Raw genomic sequence first — 20,131 nt, 5'->3', positions numbered from 1 at the left:
TGAAAAATTCTGAATTCCAAAATGCAACTGGCCCCAGGGATTTCGGATAAGGGATTGTGGACCTCTATTACTCCATGTGTTGTGTGTGAGTTCTATGTACGGTGTTGTGCATGTGGTCTGGAGGATCATTGTTTCATTTGGCAGTATACATCTATACAGTTGAGATGACAATCAACTTGAATTTAATTTGAGTTTGAACAAAAATTAGTCATATCTGGTATACATGGAACCTTAGCAGCAGTAATATAGAGGGCTCTTTCTCAATCACACTAAATAATTGTAAAATTAACAGCTCAAAGTTTGTGAAGAAAGTACAAAATAGAGTGGGTGAATTCAAAACTACAGAATATACAATAGAGAGAGAAAAAAATGAACTGCAAGAGAGTAATGACTGAAAAAGTTTTCAAAGTTTTAAATTTCCAGCAGGAATTAAGTTCAAAGGAGACAAAACACCACAGATGTATCAAAAACACTAAACTGCAAGAGAGAAATGCTTGAAAAAGTTTACAAAGTTTTAAATTTACATTAGGAATTAAGTTCAAATGAGACAAAACACCATATATGTATCAGAAACACTATTTATTACAATGAATGCAGATCATGTTGCTAACAGAACATTTACGCAGACAAGAATTGATGAATAATTTTTTGATTACTTTAGTTCATATCTGGCAAATGTATGCAGAATTCTCACATCATGTAATGTAATTCAACTGTGAGTCAGGCAGCTCGATTTGTGAAGCCAATAATCAGCAGCATCACTCAGTCATCGATATTTGCATTTTGAGCTGAATATTATGCTTGGCCTTGGTCTGAGCTTACTGTACATTTATACCTAAGTGCTATTAGCCTGAAAGGACTGAGCACTGAAAACATGAATTGTATCCAGAACATTTATGTTTAGGTTTTCACAGTTGTTCACCGTGGTCAAATAGTTGATTCAGTTGATAAGTCCTCCTTCAAATCTACAGACTTTAATAATGGTGCTATTTACTTTAGCAAATAGACATTTTTTTCATATTAAAATACATTGAAATCTTTTAAGCATCCAAGCAATGCAAAGAAAGTCTTAATGGGCTAATAATGATATATTTTTATCTTCAGTGGATTTCAGAACGAGGTTATATGCGGGGGGTGGGGTGTGGGAACTGAACACTCATTAAAGATATTTTCTGGAATAAACTCAACTTCTATTAAGAGAGGACTAGTTTTCTACTTCTAAAAGCATTGTGGATCTTTTCATGGAAAGGAGAAACTGCCCAATCACACAAACAATACCACAAAGTTGAGCTGTAGCCCATGGTTTGCATCTTTCAATGCTGGAAAAACCCCTAAGGGATTCAGGGAATATAAACCTGAAGGTCTATGTTAAAATAGTATCAGATGGGATGTGCACTGCATTGACTACAAGGCTTTTCTGTTGGCGGTCACACTGCTTATACCTTTACGCTTTGCGAAGAGCTAGAAAATGAACCCAAGAGTCAGAGGAGAAACCTTCAGGAAGCCTCGAATTTTGCATGTCTGTCTGCACTTAAAATCTGCTGCTCTATACTAAAATGTAGGTGATAAGTTCCCTTAACTATGAATGGAAAGCATCCATAAAGCCCTGTGTGCAGTTGGAAATATAGTATTCAATTGCCATATTACACATGATGAGCGGCATAAAGTCGTGATTGTGCTTGTCACTTGAATTTATAGCAGCAATCAATTGCAAGCTACCTGAAAGAAAAAAAACGTGTGAATGAATTTCCATGCGTAAATTCTCCAATACTCACATCCATATGGATAATTCATTTGAGGGTGATGGAGTAGTCACATTTGACAGAAACATTCAAATTTCTGAGTAATTTGATAGAGTACATGGTGAGATGTTTTATTCACTGGTGGAGAGGCCACATACTCCAAAGAAATCAAAAAATATATCCTAAGTTTTAATCATCTTCAACCTAATACACAAAAAAACCTTCAAAACAAATTCTTTGCAAAATTTAAAAATGAACTGGATATATGCTTGAAAGGAAAATTTCAGAAAAATCTTTCAAGCTGCGTGTTCAGGCATGATCAGTGGCTCCTTCGGTATTGTATAATTCCATGACTAGTTGTGTTCTAAAATGTGTCTTTAATTCTACAATCCATTCAAAAAATTGTCTGCTGTGGATTTAATATAATAACTTAAATTTATTAATAGTTGAGTAATATTGTAAATATATTGTTTGACTAAGCATTCTTTGCTGTTTAAATAATTCACTATAGGTTATATGTAAAAGTACTTGAGTGACATACGTCATCAAGCCACTGTGTCTATGTGCACGACTCACTTAAAGTTAAAATGAAACTAACCTAAATGCATTTTGGATTCTCATCTTTTCCTTTTAATTAGTTTTATGTTTTGGAGTTACAAAACATTACAGTGGCAATGAGGAAGTTTTAAACAAACCCGAGACAACTACCTACCTGTTAATGCACAGCAAGGTGTTTGAGCGGTACATGTTCTTCAGAAGGGAAGAATGATCAAGTTTTAAAAACAGGAATAAAATGGATTCATAAACAATGAGTACTGGGTGATAATAATCATGAATTTATAAAAAAAGTGGAAATGGCTGTATATATTGGAAAAATAGATGCATTCAAATGCTCAATGGATAACTGGCTCTTATACATTATACTGAGCTAATTGAGTAGTATTGTAAAGCACACAAAATAGCCAATGACAAACAAGTACCAGCTTTGTTGAGCACATTAAGTTTAAAGACATACAGCTTGCTTTGAAGTTTAAGTGCTCCAATCAATTCAGATGAAGTGAGCTTTGCTAATACTGTGAAAGTAATGCAGGAACATTTAGAACCAAAGCACAATGCTTTAAGTTTCATAAGCAGAATCAAAAGGAAGGGGAATCCATTTCAACATATGTGGCGGAATTGTCTGAGATTGAGCATTGTCACTTTAGTAATGGGCTTAGTGATGCACTGAGAGATTGTTTTGTTCGTAGAATCTTACAGGAAGGCATTCAAAAATGGTTCCTATCTTAAGCAAAACTTACATTTAAAGCAGCAGTTGAAATTTTTGTACCAATAGAAACAGCAGACAGAGACATAATTGAGCTGCAGTCAGGAATGGACGTGAGTGTGACCAGAAATGCAACATTTAAACAGAAACTGGCCTGGCTGAACTGTTACCGTTGTGGCTTACATACACCAGACCAATGCAGATTTAAAGCGGAACTTGCTGAAAATGCAACGAAGTAGATACATGCAAAAGCATGCATGAGAGCAAAGTAGGATACATACAAGGCAGACAAAAATAAGTGGACTGCTCAGGGAAGAGAAAAAGATAAAAAAGTCCAGTTGCAGTTTTAAAATGAGCACTAATCTTCAAGCTGTTGATGAAAAATATGATGAGAGTAACACCAGACTCACTAGCCTTAAGATTTACAATGTGAAAACTAACAATAGACAGCAATATGGTTTACACCAAAAGTTAACGACAAATTAATTAAAATAGAATTGGACACTGGCTTGGCTGCTTCAGTCATTTTACAAAATGAGCTTGAACTGCATTTCAAAGATACTAAACTGAATCTGGAAGATATCCAACAAAGAACTTATACTGGATAAAATGTAACTCCTGTGGGAATGGCATTTGTAACAGCGAAATTCAACAACCAACAAGCCATATTGGGCTTATATGTGGCAAAACAAGAGGGCCAGTTTTGTGAGGATGTGATTGACTGAGACAGCTAACTTGATTGGAGATCCATCCACCATATGCTTGCCACATCCTCTGTAATAGAGTCAGCTGAAAGCAAATTAAGAAAGGTACTGGATGATCCCACAACTGTCTCCATACTCTACACCATGAACCATTGCTCAATGGAGGGCAAACGGGCATTGGTGCCAAACTCTGTACCTGTGGTCGGAAAGCGTATTAGACCAAGGAAGGACCGTGCTGCTGAGAGGAATCGTACAAATGACAGAAGTAGTAGTCTGACTACAACAATTTTTGTCGGCAACATATCTGAGAAAGCTCCTGATATGTAAATCAGGCAGTTAATTGTGAAATGTGGCTTGAGTTTAAGCTGGAAGACAGTTCAAGGAGCTTCAGAAAAGTTGCAGGCATTCAGCTTTTGTGAGTATAAAGAACCAGAATCTACTCTATGTGCATTAATGTTATTGCATGAACTTCAAGTGGAGACAATAAGCTGCTTATAAAAGTAGACACAAAGATTAATGCCCAGCTGTATGAATGGATGCCAAAAAGGAAAAAAAAAACAATGGAGATATGAAAACAGATGATTTATCAGATGAAGTTACGTACAAGGAAACCAAGAAGAGAGATGAGATGGTAAAGGGAACAATGGAAGGATTAATAAGAGAATGCTCCAGTGAACTAAATGCACCTGCACAAGATCAAGGTGCATGTCAAAGGAATAAAAAAAGGAAAAGAAAAAGGAGGATGGCATTAGTGCCATGGAAATGGAAAAGGATAAACAAGACCTAATTTCTTCTGAAATTAGCAAATTCAGAGATACAAGAAACTAGAAGAAAAAGGAAGGTGGAATAAAGAAAGATAAGTTGAAAAGGAGAGAAGAGATAGAGGGAAAGACCATGAGTGAAATCGTGACAGGGATCGTGAGAGAACCAAGGATAAGGAAAGCGAGTGCATCTGAGAGAGGGTTCAAGAGCAGGTGAAAGAGAGGAAAAGAAGCTGGGACTGGGAGAGAAGGAAGGATTGAAGTAGATCCAGAGGGTAAAGCCAAGAAAAGAAGAAAGGTGTCCAGAGCTGTCAGAACCTCCTCCTGCAGTCTCAGAGTCAATTACTACCTCAGAGTCAACTACTACAAAAACCATGGGGAAGGCTCCAGAACCTGAGATTGTTTTCACAACCACAAGTCTCACTTGTCAAGCCAAGTGACCTCCCTTGTCAGGAAAGACGTTATTCCACAACAGTAAGAAATCCTCCAAGGTGATTAACTCCTTAGAACTAATGGGACAATTTAAAATTTACTATGCTTTTCATGTCTCTATCGTAGTTGTATTATATTGTATACTGTATATATGGTATATGTATATCAGTTGAGATGCATACTATATTGTTGATAGCTAAGCAGGGAGGAATATTGTGTATTTAGTATATTAGTAAATTTGAGTAATATTATAAATATTACGTTTGATTAAGTATTCTTTGTTATTTAAATAATTTGTTATGGTTACATGTACAAAGTACATGAATGGCAATGTCATCACACCACCGCCTCATATATATGCAGCTCGCTTAAAGTAAAAATGAAACTAGCATGCATTCATTCCAGACCTCCATCTTTGTCTTTTAATTAGTTTAATGTTTTGGAGTTGAAAAACATAACATTGCCAATCACCTAAAAACTGATATTGAACAGTAAGCAGAGTAGCATTTTTCACATATTTGTTATGTGAAATCACTTGAATCAGTTACTCAATTAATTAGATGAATCAAATTGAACAGAGATATAAAAATTAAAGACAATTTCAAAACAGCTGAAAAGTCATTTGTTGCTGCAATGTTGTTATCTTCAGACTGGCCCATTGTATTTTTTCCTCTCTCCAACAGAACAGGTAATTAAATTCAGCAGACACTTCCAAGAATCAATTTTGCTGCTATATAGAGCATCTAGGGCAGTGATAATCAATGCTGTCTGATACATTGAGAACTAACAATCTTAAGAATTCTATAGTATATATCTCCCTACCACACAGAATTGGAATAATGAAAATTTTGCAGCCCTTGGCATGCCACTTTATTTTCATTGTATAGGGTATTGCTTTCATGAGAAACTTTCAATAGTGGTCACACATATAATATTCTTCTTGCAAAGAATGATTTTGAAAGACAAATGTGTAGTTTGAGTATAACTGCAAAGCCAATGTAGAAATAGTTCACTGATTCCTCAAATCACGTTCACAGTTTGTCACTGGGGGAATGGTGCATGCAATGTGCCCCAGCAATGAAGATGCATAGGAGGTAGGCTGGTGGAATTAACATTGGGAGAAAAACATACGTGTGTGAAAAGAGACAACCCATGCCTCATTTCACTCCCTTAAATTACATAGAACAATATCATTATGGAATAATGTCATTATAGGAATTTTCTAAGTGACTGACGAGGACCCTGTAGTGTGTTAGCTATTAAAATAACACAAAGATTGACTCTATTGATTGTCATCCTTAGGGTTTTAGAACATTTTTCATATTAATTGTTAGTCATGTTCTTAATGAGAATATTTGGATTATACAAATAGTCTGTATACAGTTGTAATTTGCTATATCTTTAGAGTCACATTTAATCAGTTGCAACTATAATCAGTCAGAAACTATTTCAATTTTTATTGCAAATGCCTTAAATAAAACATAAGCTTGTGAATTGAATTCTGCTTTCAGCTTTCAGATTGTTGAACATATTTTCTATTTCTGACATCTGTGAAATTGAAATATAAAAAATATGAAGCTTGAAGTTATGTAGAGTGAATATTACAAATGTGGCACACCTTCATAAACAATTCCTTTGCTACCTTAATGAGGTAATCAGGCATTTGTATTAATTGGTTAGATGCATGTAAAAGTAGGAAAGAAACTTCCACTCATAGCGACAGTGCTGCTTCGAAGTTCGAGATTAGAGCTACTGAACAACTCCGAATGTATTGTTAACGTTCAGATTCTCATGGGCACATTTATTTATCTGTCCGCTGCCTGACATTTGCCATTTTCTCTAGCCATATCTACAGGTTAGAAGTTGGTAGTATGCATCTACCAAAACTGAGAAAATGCCTGCCTACAAAGCTGACCCAGAGAGACAAGAGATTTTGTAGAAATCTTGAGCAGCGCACAGAAAATGCCAGAGGAACTCTGCAGGTCAGGCTCCATAAATGCTGCCTACAATTACATACAAGAAACATTTAGCTGATAAAAGGGAAAAAAAAACAATTGCTGCAAAAATAGAAAGCAGGCTACAGAAAAGGGAAGCAGTGGTGTCACATTACCCACATTCATATTACCCTTCTAGACAGACAGGCAGACACTTAACTAGGCAAAGCATGGAAAAATATGGTCCTAGCGGGGTTAAATGGGATGACTGTAAATGGACAAATGGACCAGCATAGATGTGTGGCCCAAAAAGCCTATTTTTGTGTTGTGCTCTCTGATAATGATTTAAATCAAAAATGAGAATTCATGAGGCAGCCACGAGGAAATCTGCAGATGCTGGAATTTCAAGCAACACACATAGAAGTTGCTGGTGAATGCAGCATCTCTAGGAAGAGGTACAGTCGACATTTCGGGCCAAGACCCTTCGTCAGGACTAACTAAAGTTAGAGCTAGTAAGAGATTAGAAAGTGGGAGGGGGAGGGGGAGATCCGAAATGATAGGAGAAGGCAGGAGGGGGAGGGATGGAGCCAAGAGCTGGACAGTTGATTGGCAAAAGGGATATTAGAGGATCATGGGACAGGAGATCCATGGAGAAGGAAAGGGGGAGGGGGGAAGCCCAGAGGATGAGCAAGGAGTATAGTGAGAGGGACAGAGGGAGAAAAAGGAGAGAGAGAAAAAGTGTATATATATATAATAAATTAAAAAAAATAATGGATGGGGTACAAGGGGGAGATGGGGCATTAACAGAAGTTAAAGAAGTCAATGTCCATGTCATCAGGTTGGAGGCAACCCAGACAGAATATAAGATGTTGTTCCTCCAACCTGATTGTGGCTTCATCTTTACAGTAGAGGAGGCCGTGGATAGACATATCAGAATGGGAATGGGACGTGGAATTAAAATGTGTGGCCACTGGGAGATCCTGCTTTCTCTGGCGGACAGAGCGTAGGTGTTCAGCGAAATGGTCTCCCAGTCTGTGTCGGGTCTTGCCAATATATACAAGGCCGCATCGGGAGCACCGGACGCAGTATATCACCCCAGCCGACTCACAGGTGAGGTGTCACCTCACCTGGAAGGACTATCTGGGGCCCTGAATGGTAGTGAGGGAGGAAGTGTAAAGGCATGTGTAGCACTTGTTCCGCTTACAAGGATAAGTGCCGGGAGGGAGATCAGTGCGGAGGGATGGGGGGAACGAATGGACAAGGGAGTCGCATACGGAGCAATCCTTGCAGAAAGCAGAGAGAGGGGGGAGGGAAGATGTCCTTAGTGGCGGGATCCCATTGGAGGTGGCAGAAGTTATGGAGAACTATATCTTGGACCCGGAGGACGGTGGGGTGGTAGGTGAGGACAAGGGGAATCCTATTCCTGGTGGGGTGGTGGGAGGATGGGGTGACAGCAGATGTGCATGAAATGGGAGAGATGCGTTTTTAGAGCAGAATTGATGGTGGAGGAAGGGAAGCCCCTTTCTTTAAAAAAGGAGGACATCTCCTTCGTTCTGGAATGAAAAGCCTCATCCTGAGTACAGATACGGCAGAGACAGAGGAATTGCGAGAAGGGGATGGCATTTTTGCAAGAGACAGGGTGAGAAGAGGAATAGTCCAGATAGCTGTGAGAGTCTGTAGGCTTATAGTAGACATCAGTAGATAAGTTGTCTCCAGGGATAGAGACAGAAAGATCTAGAAAGGGGAGGGAGGTGTCAGAAATGGACCAGGTAAACTTGAGGGCAGGGTGAAAATTGGAGGCAAAGCTAATGAAGTCAACGAGCTCAGCATGCGTGCAGGAAGCAGCGCCAATGCAGTCATCGATGTAGCGAAGGAAAAGTGGGGGACAGATACCAGTATAGGTTTGGGACAGATACCAGTATAGTTTTGGAACATGGCTTGTTCCACAAAGTCAACAAAAAGGCAGGCATAGCTGGGACCCATACGGGTTCCCATAGCTACACCATTAGTTTGGAGCAAGTGGGAAGAGCCAAAGGAGAAATTATTAAGAGTAAGGACTAATTCCGCTAGATGGAGCAGAGTGGTTGTAGAGGGGAACTGGTTAGGTCTAGAATCCAAAAAGAAGCAGAGAGCTTTGAGACCTTCCTGGTGGGGGATGGAAGTATATAGGGACTGGACATCCATGGGGAAAATAAAGCGGTGGGGGCCAGGGAACTTAAAATCATTGAAACATTTCAAAGCGTTAGTAGTGTCATGAATATAGGTAGGAAGGGATTGAACAAGGGGGGATAAAACAGTGTCAAGGTATGCAGAAATGAGTTCAGTGGGGCAGGAGCAAGCTGAGACAATGGGTCTGCCTGGACAGGCAGGTTTGTGGATCTTGAGTAGGAGGTAGAAACAGGAAGTGCGGGGTGTGGGAACTATAAGGTTGGTCGCAGTAGATGGGAGATCCCCTGAGCGGATAAAGCTGGTGATTGTATGGGAGACAATGGCCTGGTGCTCCTTAGTAAGGTCATGATCGAGGGGTAAATAAGAGCAAGTACTGACCTCTACCTTGCCGAGGCACAGCAACAACTCGCGGATCCCTCCCCACGGATCTCCCTCCCGGTACTTATCCTTGTAAGTGGAACAAGTGCTACACATGCCCTTACACTTCCTCCCTCACTACCATTCAGGGCCCCAGACAGTCCTTCCAGGTGAGGGGACACTTCACCTGTGAGTTGGCTGGGGTGATATACTGCGTCCAGTGCTCCCGATGCGGCCTTCTATATATTGGCGAGACCCGACACAGACTGGGAGACCATTTCGCTGAACACCTACGCTCTGTCCGCCAGAGAAAGCAGGATCTCCCAGTGGCCACACATTTTAATTTCACGTCCCATTCCCATTCTGATATGTCTATCCACGGCCTCCTCTACTGTAAAGATGAAGCCACACTCAGGTTGGAGGAACAACAGCTTATATTCCGTCTGGGTAGCCTCCAACCTGATGGCATGAACATTGACTTCTCTAACTTCCACTGATGCCCCACCTCCCCCTCATACCCCATCCGTTTTCTTAATATATTATTTTTTATATATATATATTCTTTTTCTCTCTCTCTTTTTTCTCCCTCTGTCCCTCTCACTATACTCCTTCCCCCCTCCCCTCTTCTTTCTCCCTGGGCCTCCTGTCCCATGATCCTCTCATATCCCTTTTGCCAATCACCTGTCCAGCTCTTGGCTCCATCCCTCCCCCTCCTGTCTTCTCCTATCATTTTGGATCCCCCCTCCCCCTTTCAAATCTCTCACTAGCTCTTCCTTCAGTTAGTCCTGACGAAGGATCTCGGCCTGAAACGTTGACTGTACCTCTTCCTAGAGATGCTGCCTGGCCTGCTGTGTTTACCAGCAACTTTTATCTGTGTTGCCATTCATGAGGCAGCTTGATTTTCAATTTACGATGTGTATGTAATAGAACAGGACGGATCTAGATACGCTTGATATGTCAGGTTGGAAACCCCACGAGAAAGAATAAGTTATTCTATTTCAAGCCCTTCTTTTAATTCCTCAAAATATACTTAAGAAAACTGCTAGGGTAATTTTAATTGAGGTTTTCCCATGTTAACATTATTGCAGTTATTTATTGGTGAATAAACATCAAAGGTTGGATCTGTATTGGTTTAAAACAGTACTATATGTCAACAATTTTGTAGCACCATCGGTTGAATACCACTAATTCAGCACCCACACAGAGGGGCAAAATGGTAGCTTTATGCAATGAGTCAACCTAACTTCAGGACAGATTTTGGAATGACAAGTAATGTGAGTGGGTGTTAACATCACCATTCAAAGCAATATCATATGTAAAAAGGAAGCAAATTGTACAAGAACTTGAAAATGGATCTCTGGCATCATGATAGGCTTACCATGCCTGAATGGTTTCAGTCTCCAAATCATACTGCCCTGTGATGAAATGCATTTTAAAATTCTCTAAACTTACTCTACAGATTCTCAGCAGGTTTCCCTTGGGGCTTTGATATTGTACAAACCTTGCCTCCCAATCTGTAGACAAAATAGTTTTGCAGCACTAACACCACTGAGGTTTGACGTCTAATTTTCAATTAAGGGTCTGTCTGGGAAGCTAGGATGATCTGAAAGTCAGCAAAGAAAATTGAGATAAACAGATGATGAGTTGGTACAACTATTCATCCATGTTAACCCTTTCCTTGCAACTCGCCTTTGTGGAACCAAAAGGGGAGGTACATCATCCAACTCCACAATTTGAAATAGCATTATAATAAGGAAGAGAAAATAATCAATAAAACTTGCAAATATACTAGAAGCTTGTTGAGAGTTTATGGTTTGTGAAGATCTCAGTTCCCTTTTACACTCTCTCATATACACTGGGTTATGAACTATTTGTGCTGAGATTGATCTGCGGGTATTCCCTTCCCCTAAAATCAACCATAAAAAGCAGTTAGCAATGGCAGAGGAAGAACATGGAGAGAGAAAGAGGCAGAGAGAGCTTTCTGAGGTGCACCACATAGTTTTGGTTTAACCACCGATCTGATCAAGGAGAAGAATATACCAACAATACACCAATACACAGGGTTCTAAGGCTGAACTACTTCATTGTTTAAAAATACTACAACCCAAAACAGAGATATGGAACGAGATATGTTCTGCAATTGTTGCTTCACTCCAGATTGTAAAAATTCCAATAGACACCCCATTCCTTCATCCGCTAAATAATCTGTGATCTTTGACATAAGGTAAAATCTTAAAATAATAAGCAGATTCAACTGGGGTGATTGCTGGCATAGCGGTAGCTCTGTAATCTCCGAGTCAGAAAGTTTGAGAGAAGACTGCACTTTATGTATCCAACTAAAAGAATTCAGAACACTGGTTTCACATTCAATGACATCCCACCTCTCTGTCCATCATCGAAGAATGCCGGACCTCTTTAGCTCTGCTGACAACCCACCTAGAATGAAGTGCTCTAAGGGGAAATAATTCCAACGAAGGCAACACAAATCCACTTCATCTCTGTCTCCTTAGTAATTAGCTGAATAAAAGCATTTGTAAGATTATAGTGCAGAAGACAACTGATGGAAATACTCAAATGATTCAAAAGTTCATTTATTATCAAAGTATACAACTCTGAGATTCTTCTTCTCTAGGTAGCCATGAAACCCAAAAAAAGAACAACAACACAATCATCATCCCAAATCCCTCTCTCCCACATGAAATGCAACAAGAACATCAGCCCCCAAAGCCACCACCCCCACACAAAACTTGAGAAAGAACGGGCGAAAATATAGGATATAAAAGAACTATAAGAGAAAGAAAAGTCCATAGACCATTGTCCAAATCTATATCAATAACTACAGAAAAAGTCTCAGTAACTTCTTCCGGTCACAGCAGCAGGCCACACAGACTCCCCTCTCTGGTAGCAGAGTGATCAGAAAGCAGGCAGCCAGCACTCACCCTCCGCGTTTGCCTCGATGTTTCAATCTCCCTCGTCGCTTTAATCAGCGAAACACTGTCGAACACTGACCCGCATTCGCTGCCTCTCAGAGACAGCAAAGTGCAAACTGACAAACCACTGCACATAATTTTGTTTAATCTGATCTTCTAAACACTTGCAGGTTCAATGTTCATCTATTCATGATGATAACACCAATCTCAAATACAGATGGCCCCCGTTTTTCGAACATTCGTTTTACGAAAGCTCACTGTTATGAAAGACCTACATTAGTACCTGTTTTCGCAAAACAAAGAAGATTTTCGCTTTTACAAAAAAAAAGACACCTGCTTTATATGTGTGTTTACCCCAAGAAAGACTACCATGACCGTGAAGCCTTGTGCGGGCAGTTGTGTGCGCATGCGTGTACGTGCCGATTTTGTTTTCTCCAAATCGATTTTGGCTCGCTGTCTTCCCGAATTTGATAAGTGAAACTACACCGTACATACGTTATTTCTACTTTGTATACGTTGTGTATTTATCATAACATTCCTGCTATTCATGTTATTTTAGGCTTTGTGTGTTACTTGTTATGATTTGGTAGGTTATATTTTGGGTCTGGGAACGCTCAAAAATTTTTCCCATATAAATTAATGGTAATTGCTTCTTCACTTTACGACATTTCAGCTTACAGTTTCATAGGAATGCTCTACCTTTGGATAGCGGGGGAAACCTGTATATAGTTTCTATCAGGATATTTGCATTAATTCATTATTAGCTAACCAAAGATGGATACATTTAGGCAGAATTCAATCAAGATGTCCTATTTCCAGGCATGTACCCAATGGCAGGATTGCTTTGCATACATCACACTTTCTTGTTATATCTTGGATTGGAGTGTAAAGAACCTCCTAATTAAATTTTATACCAAAATAACTAATTATAAACACATGATTATGAACATGCTACTTATATACCATATGTTCAGAGTATTCAAAGGGAGTGCCCATGTATTAAATTATTCACCTATAAATATACAGGCAATATTATCACATCATTACTAAGTTATTTGGCTTGTACAATATACTGAATAAGAGTGCAATTTAGAGTAATGATAATGGAAAATGATGTGACAAGTTATGCACTAAGAAAATGTCAAATAATGCACCCATGCATACGTCTTTAAATTTTCAAGTCTATAAAATCCTTGTTCCATTTAAAATCACATCTAACAGCATAAGGCCATTAGTCTGCGGCATGTGTTTCACACATAATGTGTTTTTAGATTTGAATGGTATTGCAGTAGGGAAGTTTAGCACCTTAACTACGTTTGTACATTACTTTTTTGCAGGAATAACTATTTTTATAGGAATAATCAGGGAATGGTAACCAAGATATAATACAGCAACTACAGCAATAAATACAGAAATTTTGAGAGTGCAGAGTTTGTATGTTCCTGTCAGGATTAAAGGCAAATTGAATAGGAATAAGGAACCTTGGTTCTCAAGGGATCTTGCAACTCTGATAAAGAAGAAGAGGAAGTTGTATGAAATGTATAGGAAACAGGGGGGTAAATCAGGTGCTTGAGGAGTATAAGAAGTGCAAGAAAATACTTAAGAAAAAAATCAGGAGGGCTAAAAGAAGACATGAGGTTGCCTTGGCAGTCAAAGTGAAGGATAATCCAAAGAGCTTTTACAAGTATATTAAGAGCAAAAGGATTGTAAGGGATAAAATTGGTCCTCTTGAAGATCAGAGTGGTCGGCTTTGTGCGGAACCAAAGGAAATGGGGGAGATCTTAAATAGGTGTTTTGCGTCTGTATTTACTAAGGAAGCTGGCATGAAATCTATGGAATTGAGGGAATCAAGTAGTGAGACCATGGAAACTGTACAGATTAAAAAGGAGGAGGTGCTTGCTGTCTTGAGGAAAATTAAAGTGGATAAATCCCCGGGACCTGACAGAGTGTTCCCTCGGACCTTGAAGGAGACTAGTGTTGAAATTGCGGGGGCCCTGGCAGAAATATTTAAAATGTCGCTGTCTACGGGTGAAGTGCCGGAGGATTGAAGAGTGGCTCATGTTGTTCCGTTGTTTAAAAAAGGATCGAAAAGTAATCCGGGAAATTATAGGCCGGTGAGTTTAACGTCAGTAGTAGGTAAGTTATTGGAGGGAGTATTAAGAGACAGAATCTACAAGCATTTGGATAGACAGGGGCTCATTAGGGAGAGTCAACATGGCTTTGTGCGTGGTAGGTCATGTTTGACCAATCTGTTGGAGTTTTTCGAGGAGGTTACCAGGAAAGTGGATGAAGGGAAGGCAGTGGATATTGTCTACATGGACCTCAGTAAGGCCTTTGACAAGGTCCCGCGTGGGAGGTTAGTTAGGAAAATTCAGTCGCTAGGTATACATGGAGAGGTGGTAAATTGGATTAGATATTGGCTCGATGGAAGAAGCCAGAGAGTGGTGGTAGAGAATTGCTTCTCTCAGTGGAGGCCTGTGACTGCTGGTGTGCCACAGGGATCAGTGCTGGGTCCATTGTTATTTGTCATCTATATCAATGATCTGGATGATAATGTGGTAAATTGGATCAGCAAGTTTGCTGATGATACAAAGATTGGAGGTGTAGTAGACAGTGAGGAAGGTTTTTAGAGCCTGCAGAGGGACTTGGACCAGCTGGAAAAATGGGCTGAAAAATGACAGATGGAGTTTAATACTGACAAGTGTGAGGTATTGCACGTTGGAAGGACAAACCAACGTAGAACATACAGGGTTAATGGTAAGGCACTGAGGAGTGCAGTGGAACAGAGGGATCTGGGAATACAGATACAAAATTCCCTAAAAGTGTCGTCACAGGTAGATAGGGTCGTAAAGAGAGCTTTTGGTACATTGGCCTTTATTAATCGAAGTATTGAGTATAAGAGCTAGAATGTTATGATGAGGTTGTATAAGGCATTGGTGAGGCCTAATCTGGAGTACTGTGTTCAGTTTTGGTCACCAAATTACAGGAAGGATATAAATAAGGTTGAAAGAGTGCAGAGAAGGTTTACAAGGATGTTGCCGGGACTTGAGAAACTCAGTTACAGAGAAAGGTTGAATAGGTTAGGACTTTATTCCCTGGAGCGTAGAAGAATGAGGGGAGATTTGATAGAAGTATATAAAATTATGATGGGTATAGATAGAGTGAATGCAAGCAGGCTTTTTCCACTGAGGCAAGGGGAGAAAAAAACCAGAGGACATGGGTTAAGGGTGAGGGGGGAAAAGTTTAAAGGGAACATTAGGAGGGGCTTCTTCACACAGAGAGTGGTGGGAGTATGGAATGAGCTGCCAGACGAGGTGGTAAATGCGGGTTCTTGTTTAACATTTAAGAATAAATTGGACAGATACATGGATGGGAGGTGTATGGAGGGATATGGTCTGTGTGCAGGTCAGTGGGACTAGGCAGAAAATGGTTCGGCACAGCCAAGAAGGGCCAAAAGGCCGGTTTCTGTGCTGTAGTTTCTATGGTTTCTATGGTAACAGAAAATACTTTCCTTTTTTAAAATGAGGGTATTCACATACCAAGTTATGTCTGTCTTCCAACTGGCACCGGAAAGTGGAGTCCATAAATGGTAGAGAATGAAGTCACCATGTTGCTCATTTGGATGGAATTAGGTTAGCTTAGTTCATTTCACTTTGAAGGAAATACAATCTAATTTCTAAGAACTTAGTCTGGTTTATATTAACCACGGATCCACCACTTATAAACCCACTTAGTTCACTGATGTGTTGCATAGAGGGCAATTTTCCATTCTTGCACAGTGTACCCTATGTGTTTTATATTCAACTGCCTCCTCAGTTCAAGGACAATTGGGTTTCAGACAACTTAATCTGGTATTACTATTAATACAGCCTTTGAACACGTCAAACATATTTTAAAGTTCTGTTATGCACCCATATTTTACCATGCAGTCTTATTACAGCTTGTCAGAATTGACAGAGTGCAACAAATTATTTAGGCATCCATTCGCAGAATGATGAGAACTTTGCAAGATTTACAAAATTATCAACTTTAAGGAGAGAAAAGTCTCCACTTTGGCTGAGCAATGTCTTGTAGCTAGTTGAAGCTGATAAATCCATCAGATAGCACTTTATGGGATGTGGGGATCAACCCACATTTGTAATTATACAAGCAACACATAAAAATGCTGGAAAAACTCGGTAGGCCAGGCAGCATTTGTGGAAAAGAGTACAGTTGATCTTTTGGGCCAAGACCCAAAACGTCAACTGTACTCTTTTCCTTAGATACTGCCTGGCCTGCTGAGTTCCTCCAGCTTTTGTACGTGTCACTTGGATTTCCAGCAACTGCAGATTTTTTCTTGTTTGTAATTACACAGTTAATATTTGTGAATACCTGAGCTAAGAAACGTCCCTCTCACTGGCTTCCTTCATCATTCCAACAAACACCACTTTAAAACCAAGGAAACTTTCACCTCAACACATTGCACTCAGTAACTCAGACAAAACACTGAATTCAACAATTTCGGGTAAGCGTCTTATCTGTAGTTCACTCACCAATTCTGAGTTAAGACTATCAACCTTTAATATTACCTCAATTAATCTCTCTGTACAATTGCTATCTGACCTGCTTCCTTCATTCTCTTTCATTTCAGATCTCCAGCAACTACAGTATTCAGATTTCCAGTATTGTGAGTTTTTTTTCTCTCTCTTTCATTCATCTCCTTCTAATTTTTACCTCTGCCAAACAGATCTGCTGCAACAATTAAGGCTCCAACATATTCTATCAGCTGTACCCATCTATCATTCAGTGTCCTGGTGTCCATCCTATCATGTAGATCTCCCATCCCAGCAATACCTTCTCTTCAACTTAAAGTATTATTGTCTTCTAATTATTCCGTCTATTGATGAAAGGTCATCCACCTGAAAGGTTGACTTGTTTCTCTCACCTCATATGGTGACTGACCACATTTTGATTTTGTTTCAGCTTTCCAGCATTTTTTGATTTTTGATACTTGACGGATCTGAGGCCATAATGTAAGCGGGAGAACCAATAATCTGTATCTCATAGCAATTATTTTAATCTCAGAGTTATTTTCCAAAAGACGACAGCACATTATTGATTCCATTAACTACTTAACTGTGGTTTTGTAGAAGATTTACCAGGGCCTTGGTGCCACAGTGGATGAACAATTACTACACATCACAGATTCAACTGACATTGAGACAAAAATCCCATTGTTGCTGTTCCATTGATTCAAAATATATGAAATAATGCAGTCAAAATTTTCTGTCCATAGGGAAAATGAGGACCAACACCTGGAAGAATTTTGAATAAGATTGCAATACTATGTAGCTTGGAAATAAAAATAGCAGTTTTAGTCAATAATTAAGTACCTGTAATCCATCATTTTTAAAATGCATTGTGATTTAAATCAAATGTAAAGCAATAGTGGAATGGCAATACAAGGGGTGATTGGTAAGTTTGTGGCCGAAGGTAGAAGGAGATGAGTTATTAACTTCAAACTTTCTGCATAATCTCTCAAAGAGTTGGACTGCATGTGCATGTAATGAGAGCTGTATAACTCATCTCCTTCTACCTTAGGCCACGAAGGTATCAATCACCCATGCTGTGGACACTTCCTGGAGGTCCAAGATCCGTATGCTCCACGACAGCTGGACTAAGTGTAGGAAGGGACTATGTTAAAAAATAAAATATGCTAGGTTTTCTAAAATTGACTCCTACTACCTTACACCCCGGACTTATCAATCACTCCTCGTAGTTTTGAATGATCCAAGGGAAATCGGCTTGACTTTTAATTTAAAATGGTCTGATTGACGTTGCTTTGTCCATTGTATGTGAGAGGGAGAGAATGTGTTTATGGGACAGGGAAAGGAGGAAGGAAGGACTAAACAAAGAGAGAGAGGGACAAAGACAGAGACAGACAGAGAGAGAGAGGAGAGAGAGAGAGAGAGAGAGAGAGAGAGAGAGAGAGAGAGAGAGAGATGGAGTGGGAGGGGGCTTAGTTAGAATAAATCCATTTAAATATTTAGACAGTGGATATCGACACCTAGAGTTTGTCTTCTGGTGCATTTAGGGCTCACATCACAAACTGAAGAAATAAAATACTGCTTTATTGCACATCAACAGACAGGACTGAAATGCATAAAAACATAGTTGATTCCTTTTGTAGAGTAGTGGTCTTGATTATTAAACCAATACACGGGCCACAGATTATACATAACGAACAGTTGTTAATTGCAACACAGATTACCAAGAGAGCAAGTATGTAGTTGATGGAGAAAATGAAAGCTACTCTCCCTATATAAAAGACAGATGTCCCTGTTTGGAGCTAACTAAAGCTATTTCTGGATAACCTTTGTAACCTGGAATGTCATTGGCTGATCCTTTAGAAAATGGGTTTCATGAGTAACCAAACCAGCAGCAACATGAACCTCAGAAGAAGAGCAGTTCAAGTCTATTTTAATCTTTTTTAAGTGAAAAGTTAAGATTATTAAAATCAGCTGATCACCTGATGCAAGACCATCAAAAAAATGCTTTCTATGTTTAATAAGCACAGATGCTGGAAGTCTTGACAACATGAGGTAGGGTAGATGAAGGGTCTACCGATGCTGCCAGACTTGCTGAGTTCATCCAGTATGTTGTGTGTGCTTCTCTATTTATCTGCATGTTATAATGGATGCTCCACAAAGCTAGTTCAGTTAGTAGCTCACTGGCCTCAGAACCAGAAGGCTCAATTGGAATTCCAGAGATGAATGCAACAAAATCTAATACTCCAGTGAGTACTACCAGAGTGGTGCATTGTTGGAGGTGGCATCTTTTACGAGAGCAGAAGCTCCTCAGTGTTCTCTTAGGGTAAAATAAACTTCCATGGCACTAGCTAAAAAAAACATGAAATGTCTCCAACAACCTGGCCATTCTGATTAAAAAATATATAAGCTTTACTTTGCTGATGGTGGAAATATATATTGTGTATGAAATAGATTATCCTTTACATCAGTGGTCACATTGCAAAAGCACTTCTTTGGCTATGAAGTGTTGTAGGCTGGAAGGCACAATATGGTACAAGTGATGTACTACTTGAGGCAGATGGTAAGGTTGCTCCGTAACGTGGCCAAGAGGAAGCCAGAATCTGAAAAGCTGAGCAACATTTAGGAGAGCAAGCATCAGCTGGTGAAAATGGACATGGGTTCACAAATAAGAGAGAGAAGAAAAATGGCAAAGAATATAGCCCGACCAATGATTGACAATCAAGCTTATTACCATTGGCATACCATGCATTTTGTTGTTTGCGGCAGTAGTACCGTTCAAGATGTAAGAAAATTGCTATTTGCTATAAAATAAATAGTACAAAAGATAATTAACAAGGTTTGTTATATGTGTTCGCATGTTTAAGTATGGCTATTTGATTCAATTCTTTTTTTACAGATTTATGGTTTTTTTGCATCAGAGGAAAAGGGTAAATGCTTGTGAAAATATGTTTGCCTCTGAACAGTCAGTAATTATCAGCCTTTAATAGGAGCAGGTGAACAGTGATGCTGCCTGTAGAGTGGCTGCCTCAGAGCTCCAGCGACCCAGGTTTAATCTTCACTTCCAGTGCTGCTTGCATGTTCTCCCCATGACTACATGGTTTTCTTCTAGCTGCGCCAATTTACTCTCACATCCTAAAGATGTGCAGGTTGGTACTTAATTAGCCTGGTGTTGCTGGCCAAGTGGTTAAGACGTTCGGCTAGTGACTTGAAGGTCACTAGTTCGAGCCTTGGCTGAGGCAGTGTGTTGTGTCCTTGAGCAAGGCACTTAACCACACATTGCTCTGCGACGACACCGGTGCCAAGCTGTAT

This window comes from Mobula birostris, chromosome 16, assembly GCF_030028105.1.
Source record: "Mobula birostris isolate sMobBir1 chromosome 16, sMobBir1.hap1, whole genome shotgun sequence".
In the NCBI taxonomy this organism is placed as follows: domain Eukaryota; kingdom Metazoa; phylum Chordata; class Chondrichthyes; order Myliobatiformes; family Myliobatidae; genus Mobula; species Mobula birostris.
This window is presented reverse-complemented; position numbering follows the sequence as displayed.